The sequence below is a fragment of the Varanus komodoensis genome, unplaced genomic scaffold (assembly GCF_004798865.1).
Source record: "Varanus komodoensis strain SLA01 unplaced genomic scaffold, ASM479886v1 scaffold124, whole genome shotgun sequence".
Classification (NCBI taxonomy): Eukaryota; Metazoa; Chordata; class Lepidosauria; order Squamata; family Varanidae; genus Varanus; species Varanus komodoensis.
The window spans coordinates 521,589-536,806 of NW_025335359.1; the positions used below are offsets into that span (position 1 = coordinate 521,589).

At 42.7% G+C, this 15,218-nt stretch overlaps 1 protein-coding gene across 7 annotated transcripts in view; it reads left to right on the forward strand.

The window, feature by feature from the left end:
• The first annotated feature begins 5,392 nt into the window (after positions 1-5,392).
• PNPLA6 (patatin like phospholipase domain containing 6) overlaps positions 5,393-15,218 on the forward strand; it is a 71,067-nt gene continuing 61,241 nt past the window's right edge. The window contains exon 1 of one of the 7 annotated variants that reach the window (XM_044422283.1): positions 5,393-5,469. The gene's annotated coding sequence lies outside the window, so the exon portion shown is untranslated. Of the gene's footprint in view, positions 5,470-6,889; positions 8,681-14,837; positions 14,849-15,218 lie in introns of those variants that run through there. The other 6 variants (XM_044422284.1, XM_044422287.1, XM_044422289.1 and 3 more) reach the window with 6 other exon arrangements.

Consider the following 15,218-nt stretch of genomic DNA (forward strand, 5'->3'; position numbering starts at 1 on the left):
TTTCTGAGCCCAAAAAACAAGATTAAACTATGGTCAAATTAAAAAAAACAGTATGGCAACAGTGGCAAAAGTCTCCGTATGGTATTTAAGGGGCTAGTGGGCATTCAGCATCCCTGAGCACCAAAGCAACATGTGTAGACATCTGGAATAAGATTACAAAAGCAGTGGTAAAGGATGCTGTCCCAGTCCTGTTTTGGAGCATCCAGGAGGTGATCCTCCAAGGATGCCCCGTGGTAACTTGGTGGGCTTCACATGTTGCCCATTATTCAATTAAAGTCTTCCTGTTCCTTTTCTGTGCACTTCCCCGCCCCACCGAAGCTTTGCATGGTGTTCCCCTGTCAAAGCAGTGTTGGTAGTACATTCTTTGTGGAAAGGGGCTTTTTACAGTACAGTCTCCCAGCTTCTTTGGGGGAGGCCTGCTGCCCCAGGTGCTCACACTCCCTTCTGCATTTCTAGCCTCCCTTGCACCACACCTTGGGGCTTCCCACAGGTTTTGCCACTTCAAGATGCTGCCCACTTGGGGTAAATTACAAAACTGATGGGACAGTTGCTAGAGCTTCCTCACACATCCGAAGAATACCTTGGAGCTATTGCTTAGAATGGGGGAGAAAATTAGTGTCCCCCAAATTACTTCTTGTGGGGGTTGTGCAGCCCAGTCATCCTCTGCCCCTACTCCATAGAAATCTGTGAATGGGGCATTCTGATCCTTTAACAAAAGCTTTGACCAGATGCATACCAACTGCAAAAGACTAGTTAGTTTTCAAATGTGGGTCTGTGTTTTACTTCCTGAAAAACTGGAAGCAAATTCCTTGTATTTCTTTTTGTAAAGGATACTGTCATCTAGAATTATAAAGGTAAACTGCTGTTCACATAAAGATATTCTTAGCTTCATGAATTCTGTGTCTCTGACATTATGAACTTGAACTGACTGCTTTAGGATGTCTCTCTCGAGAAAAGGTGGGTTTAAATACTTTAAGCACATCTTCAAGTGTATGGTCTTGTGTGCATCCACATTACTTCTTGAGGTAGTTTTACGATAGAGCAATTTTGAGTGTGTTACATTAAGTTTCAGTTGGGTCTACTAGATTGCAGGGGAAGGGGTTGGCTCTGAGAGTTCCCAAGTCACAGAAGTTGTTTTAGAGATAATGGCAGCAAACATCTCTTGAGACATCAGCCAAGGGGTGAAAAGCATAGCATGTACCCACTTCTTGAAATTGGAGCAGCAGAGGCAGATACAATGCCATACTTTGGTGACAATGCTTTCAGATTAAGGGAGCTCACAGTTCATTGCTCTCTAACATATACAACTAGGATAGGGTGGTCCAACACGGGCTGTGGGCTGCGTGCGACCCCCCGAGGCCTTGTTCTGTGTTCCACTTGCCACTTGGAGCCCTCCCCCCTCCAGTTCAGATCCCAGCAATGGCATAGTCATGATTGCAGCAAGTTCTTGCAAGGCCACTTTGCCCCAGCAGGCTCCCTTCCTGAGGATCAGGAAAAGAGCGGGTCAGGCTGGCAGCCTTGCAAGTATTCACCCCAGCATGCCCCTGGCAGCTGCAAAGGCACTCGAGAGCTGAGAACATTTGAGCTCATCAGCAGGAGTGGGCGAGTCATGCTGGGAAACTTTGGCTCAAGTACAAGAGGCTCAGCACTCCAATTCCAAGAAGGAAGGCAGGGCTGGGGGTCACATGGGAGGGTTTCTGGGCCAGAGAAACAGGGAAGAAAGGGATGGGCCACCCCAGAGGAGCTGGGGTATGGTCAGAGATGGAGCTGCCCAGAAAGCATGCTATTTCATTCAATTAGTCTGAGACCTCATATCAGTTTTCTCCCTCATTTAATATATTAATTGTATAAGTAAATATATTGTAAACACTTTATGATATGGAAATATAATTTATTGTGCAGCTCCTGGGTTCTGTGTCGAATTCCTATTCTGAACTGCCCAGATCTAAGAGAAAGCACAAGGAGATATGGACTAGAGCTGTTGTTGAAGGAAGCCACCCAGAGCTCATGATTAACATTTGAATGTTGGACAAAAGGGTTGCCTATGTAAGAGAGACACCCACAGGTGCAGGAACTTACTGTTCCACAAAAACAGTTGCATGGCTTTGATAAAAGGGATTGTAAGACTGTGTGCCAGCGGTGTTTGTATTCTGAGGAATTTGCTAGCAGCACTTTCTCTCATGTTAAGTTTGGGCATAAGACCTCCGCTATCAACCATTCTCAGCCTAAACCAACTGCCAGGATTCTGCCTCCAAGGTCACCTTCCCCAGCCGGGTGCCTTCCAGTTGCACTGCACAGCAGTGGAGGACTATAATTCTTTGGGCATTATAAGCTGCTCTCCAGCATATCTGTAGGGCATTCAGTTACATAAGGTTGCTCCATGCCATGTGTTTGAAGACACACTGACTGTTGCTTCCACATGAATATCATGCTCTAGAAATGTTTTGAGGCTCTGGTAGCTTTCACTCTGTATTTTTCAGAAACACGTTGTATAGGTAGGCAGCATGATACCTTGGCACCTCTCAGACTTGATCCATGTGCTGCACTTCTAACTCGATTTTGAGGGATGAAAGATAAGCATAAGCACCATGTAACAGATGTTGAATCACTCCTGCAATTAATAAAGATATTTGGCCCCACATTCACATTCTCCTCCTCCTCATCCAAGCAGTGTGAGCAAACTGCTTGAGCTGTCTTCAGACAACCCACACAATCCACGTTTTTCATTCCCACAGCATGTGACAACAAAGGTACCCTGTGTGTATAGAAACACAGAGTGAGTCAGAAGGGGTCTCCCAGGCCATCTTGTCGGGCCCCAGCTCCGGCCAACTCTGCTTATGACAGGCCTACAGTCATAATTATGTGTGGCATAATTGTTATAATTATATAGCATATATATTATTATAATATATATGGTAAAATATATAATTACAGTTATGTGTGACAGTGGAATGTTGACTGCTTAAGCTTTCCTGCTGACAAACCAAACTTTCCTAGACTGTTCAGCTTTATAATCAAGATACACAAATAAAATCCTGCTTTGGTCAGGAAAGGGGAGCAGCGTACAAGTGATAACATTTCAGCAATTTGAGTGTCCCAACAGGCTTTCTAATCACAATGATTTTAGTTTTAGGTAGCAATTGAGACTTGCTACCAATCTAGAAGAGCCTTCAGTTGCCATCTAGCAGTAAGCAAGAAATCACTCCCTTAAGTTCAGACTGGCCCCCCACTCCTGGTTTATGGAGCTCTTTTCTATTTCATTACTGTTGATTTGAGGTTGATACAACCAACTTGTGCATATTAGTAAATGGCTACCAAAGTGACTGGACAGATATTTTGGAAAGCTATTTTGTTTTGATTTGCAGTAATTGTGCTGATAACTAATACTGTGTTTGAACAGTGCCAATTTCAACTATTGGGTTTGGGGGAGGAAGCTGCAGCCTTCTTGCTAAAGAGAAATTTTCAATAGGATCCCTTATTGTGCCCCAGTTCCCCAAATTGGTGCCCTTCATTTATGTGGCTTTCAGTAATAGTTTGCATTGACTTCAGTGGGGCAAAAAACCCCTGGTCATATGGTGTGTCCATGTTTAAAGGGAAGAAAACTTGTTTTCCATTCTAAAAATATTGGAATGGCAAAGGCCAAGGCCAACTTTAGCCACTTGTCAACCCTATCCCTGAGCATGTGCAGTCTTATTGTTTACTTGTAAATGTTGTACTTGGTGGCAAACCCTGTTACTTCATGGCTATATAACTACAGACAAGGACAAAGGATTGTCTTTCCAGCCAGGGCTAGAGGAGCAATGTTTCCTCTTCTACCCCAAGAATACTGCCACAGAAAACAGGTTCTGGGGAGGAACAGAGACAATGTGTGAGGAGGGGGTATGTTGCTTATTCAGTTGGGTGGTTCGGGCCACCACAGCTACTGAGAGAGTGGATTGAGGAGGAAAGTTGCAAAGGGAGAAAGTGGGGTGGACTTTTCAACATTTTTATTGATTTAGATGAGGAAGCATAGTGAAAGATAATTAAATTTACAGAGGACACAAAGCTGGGTGGAATAGCAAATACGCTGGAAGACAGGTAAGATAGGTTAGAATGCTGTGTAGAGAACAATAGAATGAAATGAAATTCAGCAGGGACAAATCCCAAGTCCTCCACCTAGGAAAAGAAACCAAATGCATTGCTACAAGATGGAGAATACATGGGTCAACAATACTGCAAGTGAGAAGGATCTTGGTATTGTTGGAGATCACAAGCCAAATATGAGCCAACAATGTGATGTAACTGCAAAAAGGGCAAACACTATTTTGGGCTGCATTAAGAGAAGCATCACTTCCAAAACATGTGAAGTACTAGTTCCACTATACTCAGCACTAGTCAGACCTCAGCTGGAGTAGTGTATCCAGTTCTAGGCACCTAAGTTTAAAAAAGATGCAGAACAGCTAGAAAGGGTGCAGAGGAGGGCAACCCAGATTCAGGGACTGGAGGCAAGCCCTCTGAGGAAAGATTGGGAGAACTGGACATGTTCAGCCTCAGGAAGAAAAGACTGAAGATATGATAGCACTCTACAACTACCTCAAAGGCTGTCACAAAGAGGAAGGACAAGATTTGTTCTCATTCATTTCAGAACGCAGGTTGTGGAATAATGGACTTAAACCGGATTAAGACTAGACACCAGGAAGAATTTCTTCACTGTCAGTGCAGTACAGCAATGGAACCTACTGCTTGGGGAAGTTGTGGACTCTTATCTCTGAAGACATTCAAAAAGCATCTGGAGAGTCATCCAAATGGGAGGGTGTAACTTAGAGTCCTGCACTGAACAGGGGGTTGGACCCAACGGCCTTCATGGTCCCTCTACTATTCTACGATTCCTCCGGTCATGACCCGTGCTCCTCGAAAATGCGGCAGAAAGTGGGTCTTCCACAGGCGTGCGGTTGAGAGATGCAAATACAGCAATGCAGGAAGAAAGGAAAAGTGCCATAGGATGCCCACTGTTTGCCCCGGGTCCCTCTGCAGCAGACCGGGAGAGAAGCTGGCACCGGCTTCTTGGCGTTGCTGTGGCTGTGGCGTTGCTATTTCTTCCTTTCGAAGTAGGGTTTCTTTTCCTCGTCCTCTTGACTTCAGGGTACTCTACTTCAGGGTGGTGTGATCATGTATAAACAGTATGCACTACCCTGCGTAAAACCAGTATACAAAGGCACTGCTTCCCAAGCCTGAGGAAAACAGTTGGCAAAGCAAAACCCAAGTGCTCTCTTTTGGCGTCTATCCCTATCTGTTGCGCTGGAGCGAACCGCCGGCCGCACGAGCACCCAGGCTCATACAGGATGCTACACGCGAAGTCTGCTGACGCACTCCGATGACGTCATATTTGCAGGCGGCGCTGAGACGGAATCTGAGCCGAGGGCAGAGAGCGAGGAAGAGGCATGGACTTAAAAGAGCTGCGGCGCGGGTCGGAGCAGGTAGTGGCAGTGGGTGAGTCTGAGCGGGGTGCGAGAGAAAAGGAGCGCTAAGGTTCAGCTGTGTAATGTGTATAACAGTGGAAGTGAAAAGGATGCCTCTGAGCATGCCTGGAGTGCATGGGTGTATGTATTTTCCTTTCTCTTCTGAACGAGAAACAGCTTGTATAATGCCATAGAATGTAGGGGAATATGACGAGGCTCTTCTTATTTTTGAAACTGAAGCCCAGTATTATGAAAAAGCAAGTTCTTTGGCAGACTTGTGTCTTTGTCTGTGTAGGGGGATGTCTGGTACAGAATGGTAGTGAACATCCAGTGGCGAATCTTACTGCAGATTTCTAGGATAAGTAAGGATCTAAGGTAATGAAATACATGCCTCATCATCCAGATTGTTCTCCTTTTGCTGTTGATGCCCATCAGGCCTTTAGAGCAGCTGCACCTGCCTGTATGAAAGTGATTGCATCAAATGAATAACAGAACAGTTGAGTTGGAAGGGGCCAAGAAAGCCAGCGGGTCCAGCCTCCTGCTGTTGCAGGACACCAAGTTATACCATGCCACTCAGATGGCTGTCCAGTTCCTTTTTGAATGTTTCTAGTGTGGGAGAGTCCACCACCTCTCTGGGCAGCTTCTTCCACTGTCATATTGCTCTGACAGTGAGGAAGCTCTTCCTGATGTCCAGTCTGAATCTGGGTTGTCACAACTTTTATTTATTATTACATGTCCTACACTCTGGCATCAGCAAGAAGAGATCTTTTTTTTAGTTTATTTATATCCTGCCTTTTTCCTAAAAAGGGCTCAAGGCAACTTACATCATTCTCCTCCTCCATCTTATCCCCACAACAACCCTGTGAGGTAGATTGGGCTGAGAGTCTGCAACTGGCCTAAAGTCACCCAGTTGGCTCCATGGCCGAGCAGGGACTAGAACCCAGATCACCTGAGTCCCAGTCCCATGCTCTTAACTACTACACCACACTGGCTCTCTTGATCTTCCTCTTTGTGACAGCCTTTGAGGTGCTTATAGAGGATATCATGTTCCCCCTCAGTCTTCTCTTCTCAAGGCTGAACATGCCCAGTTCTCTCGGTCTCTCCTCACAGGGCAGTGTTTCCAAAGCCTGGGTCATTTTTGTTGCCCTCCTCTGGACCCTTTCTAAATTTTCTGCATCTTTCATAAATCTTGGTGCCCAGAACCGTTTGTTTCTTTTCTAGCCCAGCCTCAGTCTTTTTCTCCTCCTTGCTATGCTTGTAAAGCATCTAAGCATCTTTAATGCTGTTCAAAAAGGTGGAAGAGAGATTAAATGTCTTCCTGCCACACAGTTCCTAGTTTATATCTATTTATCTCCATCTCCTCTCTTGCTGGTACAAAGGAATGGCAGCAGTCACACACAGTACAAAAGTGACCAAGCTCCCTTCTCAGTTTACAGCCAGGGAGGTCAGAGTTGAGAGTGTCACCATGGGAATACTTAGGACAAGGAGGAGTAGCTTAAGGCAAGCATGTCCCAGGAAAGATTCTAACAAGGACAAAAACTCACCCAGCCTGGCACCCTCCAGATGTTTTTGAATGGCTGGGAGTTAGTTCAATATATCTGGAGAGTGGCTACGTTAGACAATCCTTGTAGAAACTGGGTGGGGCAGAGTGAGCAAGAGCAAGGTGGAAGTGGAGGTAACTGGGAAATTGTAAAATAAGAATTAGGTCAGAAGAGGGCAGCTCAGCTGCTGCTTCTGACTCCCTATTAATGACTGAGAGTCTCCATATTAAGATCTACCATTGGGTTACTCCTGCAGGTCTTTGCACCAAAGGGGAGAGGCAATCAACCCAGGGAGAGGTGTTCTAAACAGGATTGCTTAACAACCTGGATCCATTCCAGCATCACATGCTCTACTAAACCAAACTCAAGGTCATTTGCTTATCCAGGAATATCAGCTTTATCAGATACTGGCTTTTGCTGTATTAAAAGAGAAAGCTTGCCTGCAGTGTGGGTGTCTAAGCATGTTATAATATGAGAGTGTGGTTAGAAAAGTGGTGGGAAGAAATGGATTGTGATATCTAATGTAGATATTAGGAAAATTAGCATGCATGTGCCAGTAAGGGTAACATAGATGACCCAAGGAACTGAAAGCAAGCTTCATGAGGAGAAGTTTAAAAGGGCTCTGCCTGTCATCCCATCATCAATAGCCATTCAGTATAATGTGATGCTGATTTGCAATGTAGATGAATCAGGAGAAAGCCCACCTCCCTAGCATCTGCAAACTATGCATACACGGTCCAAGCAGAAACTATCCCCAATCTTATGCAGCCTTTCTCAGATTTCTTCCTGCATGAATAAGATTGCTTTTGGTGGCTTCCAAGCTAGGGCTCTCATACTGTTACTACTGTGTTGATTTTTGGATCTGCCTGTTAAATAAAATGCACAATCCTCATGTGTTATAATTTGGTTTAATTTGGAAAGCTTGCTCAAGTTGTGTTTGCATCTCTTTGTTTCTTTTACATAGTATATTGTTCTTCTAACTAGCCCTAGGGAAGGGTGAGGACTCTGAAACCTGATGACTTGAGATTTTTTTTTTACTGAGCATTACTCACCTTGAAATATTCTCTGACACTGTAAGAACAGTAACAAAGCAGAAGATTCTGAGAGTGGTGGTTTCTATACCTACCATTGCGTTATGCAGAAATACAGCATACTTGCACTTCTGATTAGATAGGGGCTCAAACATCATCTCCTCTTTCTCATGTATACTCTCTTGCTGCCATTGAATATCCCCCCAACAGGCAGTGAAGTGCCTTTAGTTACCAGGGTTTGCTGGGTGGAATGACTCTGGCAGCTTCATGTCTCAGGAGCTCCAGTGATGATAAATGGTGCCATTCTCCAGTTAGTACCCTCTCCTGCTGATTCTCAGGAATATGTTTGCTCAGTTACTGCCATTTTGGGGGCAGATAGAAGCTGCTCTTCACAACTGGAAAGAATGCAAGAAGTGGGCAACTAGGGCTGCAGAATGTGCATCCTCTGATCTCCCTTTGCCAAAGGTTCCTTTTGGAAATTCTAGGGCACAGGACTCCTTTATATATTGCAAGAGGAACCACAAGCAAGAGCTATAGCAGGCTCTAAATCTAAACGAACAGCTCAGAATTTAAGAATTTGGTTTCCTATGATGTGAATGCCAAGAACTGCTCACTGGCCTCTGGAAGAAGAACCTGAATCTGCCTGTTTGGGACTTTAAAAATCTAGAAAGTAAGTACCAATTGTAACTTATCAGTGTATTCCCAAGGCTGGTGCTTTCAGGTGCAGATCAGCTGTATCCTCACGGTTTGGGATTCCTCTTGTAAAATGAGCTTTGCAACTTGATCCATGTTCAGCACAAGGTCATATGATGGAAACAATTTTCAGTAACAGGAGGGTTGGACACAGGCTTTTGATCCACATGCAGTTTCTTGATAATTCAGGAAACTGAATGTGGACCTTAGAACTCTGGGGTAGGTCAAGGCATGTTTACAGAATTAATTATTTTGAATCAAAAACTTTCTGAACTCAAAGTGATTTTGTTTGGACATTTAAGAGAGAAGTGAATGGCAGTTTGGATCCCTACAAGTTCCACATCTCTTCATCTTAGGATAAGCCATCTTACTAATAATAGCTCACTTGGATTGTTTTGAGTGACTGCAACTCACAGTTCTCTACAGCAAGAAAGTACTTTGGCTGCAATCCTAATATTCTCAATAGGATGAAAGTCCCATAGTAAACAGTATGACTGACTTTTGTATTAACATGATTACTAATAGTGCAATCCTAATGACTGCAAAATGCCTAGCTTGAAACAACTAGGACTTTTCTGGGTGGTCAGCCTCCTGAATTATGTAAGGAACCCAAGAGTTTTGTTTTTTCTCATATTTTTTTCTCTCCCTGCTCTGCATTAAGAACATGGAAGGAATATTGGAGAAGCAGTACAATGTAGCTGCTGAAAAGGCAGTCACCATGAGGGGTCATCCGCAGCAGTAGAGTGTACAGGTCACGGGATGTAATAGATCTTTTCTGTTCAGCTCTGGTCAGGATGCAGCTGGTATACTGTGTCCTGTCCACTTCTGGATACCCCATTTCAAGAAGGACATTGACAAACTGGGGCATGTTCCAAGGTGGGCATCCAGAATGATGAGGGCTCTGACAATCAAATCCTATGAAGCATGAGAAAAGGTTCAAAGAATTGTCCAAGTTTTAAGGTTAAGGGGAGACATGATAGTCAACAAATATCTGAAGAGCTGTCATGCAGAAGATGGAGCAGACTTGTTCCCTGGTTCTTTTCATGCCCGATGGAGCAACACTGTCTGGAAAACTCAAGGAAGCATATTTTGACTAAAAATTAGGGAGGAAATCCTAATAATGTGGGCTGTTGGAGCCTGAAACAAAGTACCTCAGGAAGTAGTGGGCTCTCCTTTTTTGGAGATATTTAAACAGGGGCTGGATGGCTCTCTGTTGGGATGTTGTAGATACATCTATGTAACCAGTTCTTCATTGAGCAGCAGATTAGATTAGATTACCTCTGAGTTCCTTTAAACTCTGATCCCAAGCCAAGCTTGTCTATGTTGTGGTAGTTTTCCATGAGGAAATATGTGCAGCTCTTAGAGAAATAAGGGCTGTCAACATTTGTTGCCAAGTGGTTGATGAAGAAATTTTTTAAAACATGAATGTTTCTCAATTTCTTCTTCAGTTGGCTTTTAGCATTAGGAGAACTAACTTGATCCAGCTTGTTCACTTTTCCCCCAAGAACCCTTTAGTTTCTAGTTAGTTTGGCTGTCTGCCAAGCCTAACATTAACTTGCTTGTGATTAGCTGCATGTGATCAGTCCTTCCTTGCCATTTCCAGGCTTCCTGTGGTTTATGCCTAATGCAGAGCTGGTGTTTTAGCACCCTTACTTTCTGAAGCTTTTAGGTACTAACAGCATGTGCTCTGCGTCTTCCAGGAATGCTTCCTGTGCAAGCCCCATTGAGTTGAACAGGATGTGTAATGTTGCTGAGCCGCACTAAGGCATTACCATGTACTCTAAGGCCTTTTAATATCCCTGTAACCATCCTCTGAAGCCTTGTGCTAGAGTCATCTCTTAGTATATCCATCCCCTGAACTGGATGAGCACTGCCAGTTGAGCTCCAAATCTCATAGTCGGAATGCAATTGTGCACGATTCCTTATTTCATTTCTAACTGAATCCATACACTCTTATCTCTGTACTAACCATAGGATGTGAGAAAATGGAGAAACAACTTTTCTGCAATCCGGCTAATATAGAGAGGTGTGTATTCAACAGAAGTTAACTACACCAAATTTGTTCTGCTAGGATATTGCCTCCTGTTCAGTCCTGCGATATCACTTTGTAGTGGCAGTGTGTAGTGGATGAATCCCTGGCATTTTTATCTGGAACTAAGTCCCTCTGTACTCAAGGAGATTTGCTCCTGCATGAGGTGGCACAGGGCTACAATTTAATAATTCAGATTGGTTGTCTCAGTTTTGGCTTAGATTAGTATTTGCTGTATAGGTTATCTCTAAACAAGAAACCTTGGAATTAATTGCTTCTCATTTTCCTTTCTCTCTTTTTAATTTTTTTATTTTCTTAACATGTACGAGTACATAAAAATGTAGAAGAACAGAACAAACTAAAGTGAACAAGATAGACAAAATAGACAAGATTGGCAAGATAATTTAAACAGATACACCCTATATTACAACCCTCCAAACTGACTATCTTCCCATGCTTTATGAGAGTTTACCAAAAAGAAATCATTATATATCAACAGATACCGCTTTCCTTTTTCTTTTCCTATGTCCCCTGAACTTCCATTAATCATGCTCAGCACAATCAAATTTCCATTTATCATTAAATTCTTCTAGTCTTCTGTTTACACAGTTGGTTAGCTTTGTTATCACTGCATATTCTGCTAATTTATTTTTCCATTCCTCAATAGTTGGGGGCTCCAGTGATTTCCATTTAGGAGCTATTGAGATTCTTGCTGTTGTCATATACTTAAATAACTCTGACATTTTTCAAAGGGGTCTCTGGGATGATATTCAAAAGCATGCTCTTGGGACTCATAGCAAACTTAATTTAGAAGATTTTCTGCATTTCTGCATGTATCAGTTTCCAAAATTTTGTATTATTTCACATGTCTACCACATGTGGTAGAAAGTCCCATCCACCCTGTTGCTTTCCCAGCATTTGCCATTATAATTCTTATCTATTTTTCCAAAATCTTTTTGGGGTATTATACCACCGATAAAACATCTTATACCAATTTTCTCTCAATGCTTGACTAGCAGTAAATTTATTATCTTTCTTCCAAAGAGTTTCCCATTGACTAGGTGATATCTCTTCACCTAGATTCTGTTCCCAGATTGTCATATGTTTCTTGTCTTGATGGCTTTCAATATCATAGTGTGATAACAATTTATAAAGACTTCCCAGTAGATTATCATGCTGCTTTGTAATCAGTTTTTCAAAATCTGTCAGATCTCTTAAGATGCGTTCATCTGACTGCATTTCCTCCTTCAGACTTGAAATCAATTGATGATAAATGAGCCACTACATATTTTCCTTTCATCATTCAGTTGTTGCCAAGATTTAACTGAATTTAACATTATTGATTGATCAATAATGCTTGGATAAGTTATAAAATCATTATTCTTCATTGAGTGTTTTTCATACGCTTCAACTGGGGACATCAGGGGGGAAATTGGAGGACTAATTTTTTTCCTCATAGAATACCTATTTTTATTAAACTGTCTCTTAGAACATGGTTGTTATTTAAGATCAGAGCCTTCTTAACTGATGTTTTAGCTCATAAAAGTTTAAGTATTCATTTTCAAGATCGACCAATTCCAACTTCACTTGCCTATCATTAACATTTAAAATTAGCAATATAGACCAGGTCTGCTACATAGTACTATAACTTCAAATTAGGTACAGCAAGTCCTCCTCTCTCCTTTGCATCCTGAAGCATTTTAAATCTGATCCTCAGTTTTATTCCATTCCAAATAAAACTATTTAATTGTCTCTGCCAATCTTGAAAGATTTTTTTTCCGGTATTGCAATTGGTATCATCTGAAAAAAAAAGTCCAGTTTAGGTAAGATGTTCATTTTTACAATTGGAATTCTCCCCAAGCAAGATGCTTTAAGTTTAGTCCATTTTTATAAATGGACTAAACTTTATAAGTCCTTTTGAATCTTCATCCAAGTTGTTTGATCACTGCCTTGAAAAAGTGTGTTATGTCCTGTGATGTTTATCTCTACATATTTAACTGGATTTGAAGTTATTTCACATCCTGAGATTTTTTAAAATGTTTTCCTCTTCTTGTTTTGTTACAAATGTTAATATAGTTTTTGTTTTTTCTTATTGATCTTATATCCTGAATAAAATCCATTTTTTTCAACTTGCTCCATTATGTGCTGTATGGATTGATGTGGATCCAAAATAGTCAATGCTATATTACAATGTTATGCAGATAATATAGTACAGGTATTTTATATTCTTTACCTGTTTTAAAGCCTTTACTTTTTGGATCCTGTCTTATCTTTTTTGCTAAGATGTCCAATATGAGATTAAATAAAAGAGGCAATAAAGGGCATCCTTGACGTGTTCCCTTCTCCATTTAAAAACTGTCAGTTAATATACCATTGATTAAAATCTTTGTATGTTGTCTAGCATAATTTGTCTGCATCCAGTTCAAAAAGCTTGGGCCACAGTCTAAAATAGGGGTTGTCAAACTTTTTCAATAGGGGGCCAGTTGGTGAGGGAGGGCCTGGGCCCATGGCCCGGTGAGGCATCCTCGGCTGTGCGAGGTGGCAGCTCGCTCTGAGATCTCCCAGCGAGTCCAAAACCATCTCCAAGTGAGCAAACCACCACCTCCTACCCACGCTGCAAGGCAGCAGCAAGCACACGTGTTCAGGGGAGGCAGGTGGCGGCGGCTTGCTTGCTTGGAGATGGTTTTGAACTCACTGGGAGATCTCCCAAGGAGTCTAAAACCATCTCTGAGTGAGCAAGCCACCTCCTGTCCGTGCGGCGGGGGCAGCGACGTGGGCCAGATGAATGGGCATGGCGGGCTGGATCCGTCCCGCCGGCTGTAGTTTGAGGACCCATGGTCTAAATGTTGGAGGGTTTTCATTAGAAAAGGCCAAGCCACGTCATCAAAGGCTTTCTCTGTGTCTAAAAACATAAATGCAGCTTTTTTCCTTCTTGACCCATTCAGTTGTATCAGTTACAAAATGTATGTTTTCTTTCATATTTCTTTTAGATACAAATCCAGTTTGATCCGTATGGATCTGTTTTTCTATACATTTTCTTTATCTTTCTGCCTTCGTTGAAGTAAAAAGTTTTTAATCGACATTTAGTAATGAAATAGGTTGATAAGAGTGTGGTAATATAGGATCATTGCCTTATTTGTGTGTCAGTGATATATAAGCTTCTTGCCATGTTGGTGGCAATAATTCTTATTCTTTGATTACATTCATTACTTGTTGTAGTGGCAAAATTATTTTTCCTGAAACGTATATAGCAGTAAACGCATCAGTACCAGGTGCTTTACCCTTTTTCAGTTTGCTGATAACTTGTGATAACTCTTCAGTAGTAAAGGTATCATTCAATATTTTCCTCTGCTCTGGAGTAAATTTCTCAAGCTGTGTGTGTGTGTGTGTGTGTGTAGCAATTCCAATAAATACTTTAAAGGAAACTTAAGGAATTCTAAGTCATTACATAGTTTGGTCAGGTTTCCTAGGACAAGGTTAAAGACCATAGGTGGTCCTTTCACTGTAAAAGATTCCATATTTTTCTGACTATAAGACGCCCCCATGTATAGGATGCCCCCCACTTTTACCGATCTCTGAGCGAGCTGCTGCTGCGCGTGAACGCGTGCCCGCTGCCTCCCCGCCTCCCCACACGCATGTGCCCGCGCCAGTCCCCCCCCGATCACACCCGCCTCCCCACCAGTCATGCCCGCACCCCTGATTGCACCCGCCTCCCCTCCCGATCGCACCCACGCCCGCCTCCCTCCACAATTGTGCCTGCGTCCGCCTCCCCCCCATCGCACCCGCAGTTGCACCCACCTGCTTCGCCCCGAGAGTGCTCCCCCCCCCCCGTGTATAAGTCTCCCCTCCATTTTTAGGTAAATATTTTTAAGAAAAGTATCGTCTTCTACACGGAAAAATACAGTAATTGTCTCCCATTTGTTGATGTGTGGCATGGCAGTGTTTTGTATTCGTGCTTTGGTGGTGCAGCAGATGTTGGGTTATGTATGGAATCCCTGTTTTGACTCTAGCTGCATTTGTTGTTTTTCTGTTGATGCACCTTAGCAACGTGGTTTTCCCCTTAGCAATTCTTGTGTCTTTTCTGCTCTAGGCTAGCAGTCCTGCTCTTCTAGAATGGTAAGCTGCTTCAGTCCCTCTTTGTGCCTTACAGCCTCTGTGTAAGGTTGAATCTGCTAGGAAATGAAGCTTTTGTGTTTCTAGGAGGCAGTGGCAACTCTAGGTACTAAAAAGATCCTGGCTTCACCCCACAGAACAACAACAAAAGCACAAATGTGCACTCTCTAATTTACATATGCTCTAAAGTATGTAAAGGATCTTGTGTTCTAAAGACCCCTACTTGTAAAAGGAAAGAGAATGCATGGGCAAACAGGAGAGGAGAGGACATCTGATTTCAGAGAAAAGGTTTAGGCAGAAAGATTCAAGTGAGAGGAAGGGCAGCAGGCCATATGGTCAGAAAGCTTTCAGAAGGTCAGATGCAACCCTGTAA